The 10,281-nt window shown below is 28.7% G+C and overlaps 1 long non-coding RNA gene and 1 pseudogene across 1 annotated transcript; one reads left to right on the forward strand and one right to left on the reverse strand.

Moving 5' to 3' along the window:
- The window catches only part of LOC117171491, a 10,553-nt pseudogene extending 936 nt beyond the window's left edge, over positions 1–9,617 (forward strand).
- LOC117171492 lies at positions 1,011–4,596 on the reverse strand. Its single transcript, XR_004466886.1, has 3 exons — positions 4,488–4,596; positions 1,371–1,686; positions 1,011–1,275 (listed from the first exon to the last, which is right to left on the reverse strand). It is a non-coding gene; the product is annotated as an uncharacterized LOC117171492 (long non-coding RNA).
- Positions 9,618–10,281: the final 664 nt, after the last annotated feature.

The following is a 10,281-nucleotide window of genomic DNA, read 5'->3' on the forward strand; positions in this document are numbered from 1 at the left end:
AGGGAGCTCTTCTTAATATTTTGACACCAAAATCATGTCGATACACCTTACCGACTGCGAGTAAAGCCACCCACGCTTTAACTTGACAGACTGTATATAGTTGGAAGGTTCATAATTGAAATCCCTTTAAATTTAATAATATCCAATAAAAAACTTCAAAGTTGAATAATTTTAAGATTTAAGAGTGTTGAAAATTAAATAATTGAATAATGAGTGTCTCAAATTTTACGTGCCCTCTTGAAATTGTTTAATTTGGAAAATTTTAATTTTGAATATCCACTGTAATTTTACAAGAGTTTTTCTTAAGGTTAACAAATAAACATGTTTCAATTCTGCTGGTTTCTAATTTGAAACTGTTCAATTTTCAATGTTTTTAAATTGGAAATTGTCTAATATGAAGAATGAAAATAAGAATGGCAGTTTTATGAATACAATAATAATGAACGTAGATCATAAAATTTGTAAGAAAAGAACACAGTACGTTAAAAAAATGTTATCTTTATGAAAGTATTAACAGATTACGATGTGCATGAAGATTGAAAAATAAGAAATTTTTTCTTTATGTACAAAATGTAATTATTAATGAGATTTTTTCAGATTAAATTAATCATTTTCTTTATTAGTTGGCTGAGACAGAAAAAGAACAATGGGGAGGAGGTTTGGAATTTCTTATGGCTTGCATAGCCACTTCAGTTGGACTTGGGAACATTTGGAGATTTCCCTTCACAGCTTTGGAAAACGGAGGGGGTGCTTTTCTCATACCTTATATTATTATTCTAATTTTTGTTGGAAAACCATTTTACTACTTGGAAGCAATCTTGGGACAATTCACGAGCAGATCGTGTGCAAAAACTTGGGCCATGTCTCCCGCCATGAGAGGTACATTTTTCACTAAGAAACTAAAAAAAAAACTATTTTTTTTAATCCTAAAATTATAAAAGTTATATTTTTTAATCTCTTAGAACTATAAGTTATTAAATAATATTTGTTAATTATCATGATAGAATAGTTATTAAATATTAGGTTTGGGTTACGGACAAGTCTTGGCTGCATTTTGTGTCGTGTCATATTATTGCTGCCTAATGGCCCTCACACTTTATTATTTTATCGCAAGCTTTGAATCTGTTCTTCCTTGGTCCTATTGTCGAGAAAATTGGAGAAATTATTGCATCGATGCTTCTTCAAATATATCAAATGGAATTTATTCTGAAAATGTAACTGTCATCAGCTCTGCAGAATTATACTTTCGGTTTGTTTTTTACCCCTGGAAAAAGGCTTTAAAAATATTTCACATTTAATTAAATAATTTTTTTCTTGCAGAAAAGTCGTTTTAAATGAAATAGATTCGGTCGAGAAAGGAATAGGTTTACCATCATGGTCGTTGGCTCTTTATCTTTGTTTCAGCTGGTTTTGCTTGTTTGCAATTATGTGTCGAGGAGTTAAAAGTTCTGGAAAAGCTGCATATTTTCTGGCAATTTTTCCTTATATGGTGATGCTTATTTTATTAGTAGGGCAGTTACATTGGAGGGAGCAATTAATGGAATATTATTTTTCTTCAATCCGAAATGGGATGCTCTTTTAAAACCCACTGTTTGGTACGCTGCTATCACACAGTGTTTTTTCTCTCTCTCGGTCTGTTTTGGGCCAATTCTGACTTATTCTTCCCATAACAACTTTCGTCATCAACTAAGCAGGTAAAAAATGAATATAGCAATAGAATTCAAATTTTCCTTGTGTCATTGAATATTTATATAATTTCTTTTATAAATGCTTTCTGAGAATTTATGATTTTTTTAAATGCAATCATCACAATTCAGTATTTATTAAATAATAATATAAATAATGGCAGTAATATTAAATCAGTTTTTTATATAAAAAAATAATATGCAAAACGTTATGTATTCTTTTCTGGCATATTTTTCCGGATTTTAATTTTCTCTTCCCGAGAGAGGAGTGCATAACTTTATTCCGTCAACAGGAATCGCAAGATTATATGCAGAAGGGCAAAAAGGGATTGTTAACGTGTCAAATCGCAAGCCCTTTTCCAGCAGAAAAAGTTGCAAAGAGCAAAGAATTTAAGCGCAAGTGTGGTCACACTCGCTGAAAATTAAACTCTAACAAATGCTGGAAGAGAACATTAAAATCCAGCCGGAAGGTAATACTCGACCTCAAAATGCCACAATGTTTAATTTTGAAGCGGTTGGAATTTAACACAATCTTAAATGTTAATAAATTATTCAATTAAATGTTCGTGCTGGTATTCATAATAATTGTAAACTTCGAGGTAAACTTTCATAATTACTTTCGGATTATTTTAAATATAAAGTCTAGAAATATAAAACAAGAACTTTGAGTAACCTTAAATTTATTGTATAATTTCAGTTTCGAAAAAGTCGTTCATAAATATTTTTAAATTTATGCCTGAAAAGGTGCACAATTTTTGTTTTTAAGCATTGGCGAACAAATTTTTTTTTTAAATTTATTGAAGCAAATTTTTATTCGTAAAAATTTTAAGACTGAAACTTAAAAAAAAACACAAGTTCAAAAATTAAGACAAACCTGTTTCAATATACTTTCAGAATAAATTACAGTAGAGTTTAATAATGTGAAATTAATAATTTTGTGTACAAATTTTTAATTACTTGTAAATTTTTATTAAAGTGTCTTAATTCTAGCAAAATTTATAGTTTTTAGTAGGGGAGAGGGTTTAGTTGTGAGATGGGTTTTGTTATTGAGCTATAAATTGTTACTGTTTTAACCAAATCGAAATTTCTATAGACCTTTGGAAAGGTGATGAAGATATACAACTTTTATCTGAAAAAAAAATACTAAAAAAGTTATGACCAATTTAGTGAATGCATGATTTTTTTCAGAAAAAAGTGGCTTAGTTGTGAGACACCTAGAAAAATTGATTAAAAATGGGAAAATATCTAGTAAAACCTGGATAAATATTTGAAAAGATGAAGTTTTTATTCATTCTAAAGGCTTTTAGTAGACAATAATTATTTTTATAACTAACACTTTTCATTGTTCAATATCATCTTCTCAATCAAAATCACTATGACAATGTTTGCAAGTGTGGAAACTTGCACGCATATTTGCACATCTCAAACGAACCGGCCCACAGTGGTCTGGAATAGGAATTTACTGTTCATATTCGCCCACAGGTCGTATTTCTTAACTGATTTAAAAGTTTTTTTTAGAAATGCTCAGCAATTAATTTTTAAGAGAATCATGGTTTGCTTTTTTTAATTTTTTTCACAGAGCAACAATGTATAAACAAATATAGTGACAAAATTGACCATTTTAGCTTTGTGAATTTTTATATCAAGAAAAAATACAGATAGAAACTCACTATCAGCCGGAATTATTGCACATGCATTCATAGAACATAATTAATTTTAATAATATTTAACTTAATTATTATAAACAATTCCTATAAACAAATTCTTTATAAACGAGTTTTTCTCATAGCTGAATTGATTTTTCAGAACAAAAGTGATTAACAATTGTCTTTAAAGCCATTTATATACTTCACGCTTTATCAAACATAAACAATATAGATGGTTTATAACAATTAGTTAAACAAGTCTCCTAATCGGCCGTTTCCTCGTAGAAGAAAATGTTTTTTTCTTCAATAATTATTAGAGTGACATTTATTGCGGTGACTAACCAACGAAATTAAATAGAGAATAATTTATATGATTGTTATGAACAATTTTTTTTAACAAAACTATGATTTATTTTTTTTACAAGCAAAAAGGACGGTTTTTCACTGAAATTATCCGACAATAGACTTACAGTGATATAATAATCTCATTATTATTATAAGTATAAATTTTTTCATTGATTCAATAACACAAATAATATTATCACAAAAATGATTTAAGAAAAAATAACTTTTTTCTACGACCAACCGCAGATTGTCACGCATTCTTTTAAAATGATTATTATTAACAATTACGCAAATTATTATTTAATGTCCCATATCCAATTTTGGAATCACTGTTAGTTTATTTTCGGATAATTTCAGTGGAAAACCGTCCTTTCTGCATGTAAAAAAAATAAATCATAGTTTTGTTAAAAAAATTGTCTATAAAAATCATATAAATTATTCTTTATTTAATTTCGTTGGTTAGTTACCGCAATAAATGTCACTCTAATAATTATTGAAGCAAAAACATTTTTTTCTACGAGGAAACAGCCGATTAGGAGACTTGTTTAACCAAATTATTATAAACAATCTATATTGTTTATGTTTGATAAAGCTTAAAGTATATAAATGGCTTTAAACACAATTGTGAATCTCTTTTGTTCAGAAAAATCAATTCAGTCTCACAACTAAGCCAGTACTATGTCTCACAACCAAACCATGACGCCACTATGAGGATGACAACAACAAAAAATTTCCAACCGTATATTGGCATAATGTAATATTGCATCACAAAATATAAGGAAAACACTACATGCTAATACATTCCATTTACCATTTCCAATTGATTCACTCGAAAATATGGCACTTTGCAAAAATTCAAAAAAAGTTTTTTAACTCCATTTTTGCACACGATATTCGCAACTGATGCAATAATGTGTCTAGCCACTTCGGTGTGGGCACAAACGCTGCGGCTCACGACAAGGGAACTTCGGGAGTAGTCGGGTCGGCCATGTTGATATTGCATGACAGAGAAAATCGACTGTCTCACAACTAAGCCCTCTCCCCTACAATAATTTTTTACAGTTTTTAACATTTAAAAAACAATGGAAAATCAGAAAAATAATTATTTGAACAACCACAAGTTTTTGCTAGGATTCGGACGCTTTTTACAAAATTTTACAAGTAATTACAAACATAACAAAATAAAATATTCACACTGTTTTACTATATTGCGTTTTATTGTGAAAATACATTTCCACCCTAGGGAACTTAAATTTTATATGGGCCAAAATTGAATATAGAAATTCATAATTTAACCTTCTACACATTTTATATGTTTCTCCCAGTAAAAAAGATAATCAGTATAAATAATATAAATACAAATGATAAAAATGGTTTAAAAACGTTATTTCTATTTAAAATGTTCTCTTCGTTATAGTCGTTTCACGATATATTTTTTATTCTCTAAATATGTTTAGTATTTATAAAAAACGAAATTACAGTTTTGAAACTCAATGAAATAAGGTTTTCAAAATTGAACCATCTTTAAAATAGTAAACATTTTCTATTTTATTTGAAACTTAAAAGTATATATGCAATTTTGTGTTTCGTTCAAAATTGAACATAATCTCAAATTTTAAACGTAGCAAAAAAGTATAATTTAATAGAAGAATGAAGAAGTGAACATTTTTTAATTTAAAATCTTTAAGAGAGAGTTTGGAATTAGTTAATATTTCCTTCCGTTGTATCATATATTTCTAAAAAAATTATATAATTTCTTTGAATAATAACTTTTTCTTTAAATGATGCCAGTAGAGAACAATAATTATATCAAAGCATAATTCTGTAAAGTTTAAAAATTGTAGACAACTTTGCTTAGACATTATTAATAAGCAACAGCATGTGGAGAACAAATTTCTTGTTACGTACCTGCCCCAAACTAAAAATTAAAACTTACCAAACAATATAATGACACCGTTTCTTAAATATTAAAATCGAAAATAATCATTCGAACTATTCTCAATGGGTAATAAAATTGTTAATTTTATACTGATGATGATTTTAGTATAGTTAAAAATCGATTTATCAACGTTGATTCCAAGTAACTGTTAAAAAAATCACAATTTTTGAAAAAAAAATGTTTAAAAAACGTCCGGCAATGCTCCATATTAATTTACCATACTATCAAATGAAAGGATGTTTTGAAACTCTTTAGCTAAGATAAAATAAGTAATAAAATTCGTGATTTTGTCCATATTTTTCTGCATATATTTTTAAAGATTTTTGTAATTTTATTGTTTGATCATAGTAACTTTTCTTGTCACATTCCTTTTAGCAACTTATAAAATTCATGTTCATCACAAATACATCCCTTGATTTCTTGCTATTATGTTTTTATATTCACTTGGGTGACACTGTTAAAAATTTCTATCGCGATTTTTCTATAAATGTAATGGATGCAATATGCATATACGTGTAGTAAATTTAATATACCATTATATTGTAAAATAATATACATGTATAGTGAAATAGAGTGCATAAAAGTTGAAAGATCTTTGATGTATTAAAATCTTGTTAAATATTTAAAACTAAAATAATAACCTACAATTCATCGACTAAATTCTTATTTATAATCAAAGTGCAACGCACGGGTGGGGTTTTCATCAACATTCACTGCCAATGTCAGAAATTTTACGTGAGTACTGCTGCTTTTAGGTTAGGTGTCTTAATTATGTATTTATTTGAATTTATCCACTTGAAACCTAGTATTATTTATGTTCAACTAGAAACAAATATAATGCTTTATTATTTAGAATTAAACATTACTGCAAAAATTATTTTTAATTTGTGTAAAGTGAAATTACCTGACTCTTCTAAGAATTGATCAATATACATTTATATTAAATTTACTACGCAGCCTCTTAATAATTATTTCATAGACCGAGTTCTTATAGATTTACTATACAAATGTATAGTAAATGCACGCTACCGGTCAAAAGTTTGGGTTCGCCTCTTTTTTGACAATTGATTAAGTTCTCTTAATTTTAATAATGTCGAAGCTAAAATTTTGGCTCCTTAAAGGGTTAAATGCTCTCAAAATTCCGTATAAAATGAACACAGGATGAAGCCTATTTGTCTATTTTTCGAGTAGATATTGCAAAAATGGTGTAAATTTCAATGTATTCTTAAATTTGTAATAAATTTCGTAATAATTAATATTTTTAATTTACCTAGGCTCATTTTAAAGCTGTTTTTCCACAGTATCGAAACATTTTATTAGTATAAAACAACTTCAAGTTCTTGCTCTGTCATAATATTTTTTTTAGACTTACGGTCATAACGCTCTTGTGATACTGTGGAAAAATAGTTTAAGTTCTCGCACTGTAATCAGAAATTTTTTTAAATTCACAATCATAAGCTATTGTGGCAATGTAGAAAATAGCTTTAAAATCAGCCTAGGTAAATTAAAAAATATTAATTATTACGGAAGTTATTACAAAGTTAAGAAAACATTGAAATTTACACCATTTTTGCAATATCTACTCGCAAAATAGACAAATAGGCTTCATCCTGGGCTCATTTTATACAGAATTTTGAGAGCATTTAAACTTTTAAGAAGCCAAAATTTTAGCTTTGACATAATTAAAATTAAGGGAACTTAATCAATTGTCAAAAAAGAGGTGAACCCAAACTTTGGACCGGTATTGTATGTTAAAATTGCAAACATTTTTAACAGTTTAGTCTTGATTTAATTAAAATATTATAGATGGTTTGAATATTTGTTTGTTTTGAAAATATCGTTGCTAAAATGTTAAACTTTATTTGACAATTAGTAGTACACATACATATTTATTATTATTTAAGACTCATTATTTATTTAAAGGAATGTAATGATTGTGACGACTCTCGATACATTTACGAGTATGATGGCAGGCTGTACAATTTTTGGCATTTTGGGAAATTTGGCTCACGAAATGGGCACGGATGACATCTCAAAAGTGGTTCTTGGCGGCACAGGACTTGCATTTATCTCATATCCAGATGCTCTTTCCCGTATTGAAGTAGTTCCTCAATTTTTTTCAGCTCTCTTTTTTTTCATGATGTTTATCCTCGGAGCTGGAAGTGCTTTGGCACTTTTTAGTGCCATATGTGCCATTTTATTCGACCATTTTCCCAACATTCAACGATGGAAAACCGTCCTTGGAATGTCCGTTGTTGGGTTTCTCTCTGGCCTCATTTACATTACACCAGTAAGATTAAACAATTAAAATATTGCTCTAGCGAAAATAATGAAAATTTATGATTAGTTGTGATATTCTTTAAATACGTAATTAGTTTTCTATCCATACATTTAATATTATTTTAAGCTGCTCTGTCCTCCAAATGAAAATAGCCGTATCTGCAATTCGTATAAGTCATCTATCAGCTTCCAAATCTAAAATAAACTTCAAAAAGACTTATTTCCAGTTATTTTTATTATCATGTATGATTTGTATCTTTCTGCAAATTGAATGTTCATATACACCACTAAGTTCAAAGAGGCGGCAGTAATTATACTGAATAGATTCAGAGAAGCGATAGGTTACTTATCGGTACTGCAAATACGGCTATTTTCATTTGAAGGGCAGTGCTGTGGTACCTATTTATTTTCAGCTTTACGATTATTTTGCAATTTACTCTTTTATAATATTTTTTGGATCAATTAATCATTTGTATTGGAATCACTCAGGGTGGTCAGTGGTTTGTTACTTTGATTGATTACTATGGTGGAACTTGTGTGGCTATCATAGTCGGAGTCACAGAAATTATCACCATTTTCTGGATTTATGGACTCTTCAATTTTTTGAATGACATCGAATTCATGCTGAATATTAGACCAGGATTTTATTGGAGATTTTGTTGGTCGATCGTCACTCCACTTTTGATGATTATTATTCTTATTTATACTATTGCGACCTATATACCACCGACTTATAATGGAATGGAATTCCCAAATTATGCTTATGGTAAAAATAAATCTAAATCGAATTTCATTCCTTTTTTAGTTTTTCACAATGAATATAGAAAACTCTCATGATCTATTCGTAATATTTTATTTGACTAAAATCTATTAAACTAATAACTATTACTGTATAGAAGCTATTTTTGATAAAAATCTTTATCTATTTTGATTTAAAATTAAAAAATGCCATTATTTTCTATCTGACAAAGGCAGCCTAGCAGAGTGTGTCATGTTAGCTCTATCTGGTTTACGCAGTTTGTCTGAATGTAAACATGTTTTCTGCGGAATTTTTATAATTAAAGCACGTCATGTAATATAATGGTGTAAACTATTTCATTACTTAAACAATACCATATGTGAAAAGGTGATTTAAAAAATTAGATAATGCTGGCGATAGCAGACGGCACAATGGCTGCTACAGAAAACTTGTCTGTAATTTCTGACGCGCTGTGTAGACCCGAACGTAAGCCAGAGAAAGTTAACATGGCAATATATAGTATGCGTATGCAAAAGATTAGAATGATTCAATTGAATGCCCTTACGTAATTTCGTTTCTAATTCAGGTATTGGCTGGTTTATCTTAAGCTTGGGCATTGTCCAGATTTTTGGTTTCATTATCAGAGAAATTCTGAAACACAGGAAGTTATCGTTTTTCGTAGTAAGTTGGCGATTAATAAATGAATTAATATTACAATTATATGATTTAAAATTGATATTACTATACGTATGTTAATGAATTAAGTGCACAAACTATTTTTTATCCTCAGGCTATTAAAAGTGCCTTCAAACCTTCAGAAAAAAACTGGGGACCCTTCAATAAGAAAAATCGAACTGAATGGAAACAGTTCGTTGCAGAAAAGAATTTCAAACGCAAAGAAGGCTTTGTCGAATTATTTTTTAGGTAGTATGATAAGAAAGAAATAAAACAGATGAATTTTACAATTCTTTTTAATCACGGATGCAATTATTATTAAAAATTTGTAACTCTGCATAGTATTTTAAGTACAATATCACGTACCGCATGCTTAAATCTGAATAATATATAATTAAAATATATATTTTCTTACTCGTAATAGGAAAAATGATTATTTATTATAAGATGGCTTATATTATTTGTTGAAGGAATAAATATTAAAGTTTCGTCTACAAGAAATTTTATTTAAAAGGAATTCATTTTCCAGAAGCTATACCTCCCCGCAAAAATTATGAAACATCCTAAGTCGTCTGAAGATGAAAAGCTTTCCGAAATTATAATTTTTTGTTTTAAAACATTAATTGCGAATTTCACTATTCTAAAGAAAATTCTGAAGAAGTCTGAAATTTAAATTAGTGAACAAAATTTGTATGGAAAAAAATTTGAGTTTAAAAATATATATTTTTCTTATATACGAGGTGTGTTCGAAAAGTAAGGTGACTTTTCAATTTTCGCGGGCTACGTACATTCAAGTTTTAAATTTTTTGTTTTGTTGTGTTGGTACACTCGTCACGATCATATGTTCACAGTTTTGACAGATTTTCTGGCAGAGGCGTACAAGGTTAGAAGGGTTTGGTGTGCTCGGCGATTTTCTTCTTTCGAAAAAAATGGAGCAAAGAGTTTGCATTAAATTTTGTGTGAAAAATGGAA

Source organism: Belonocnema kinseyi, chromosome 4 (genome assembly GCF_010883055.1).
Source record: "Belonocnema kinseyi isolate 2016_QV_RU_SX_M_011 chromosome 4, B_treatae_v1, whole genome shotgun sequence".
Taxonomy (NCBI): domain Eukaryota; kingdom Metazoa; phylum Arthropoda; class Insecta; order Hymenoptera; family Cynipidae; genus Belonocnema; species Belonocnema kinseyi.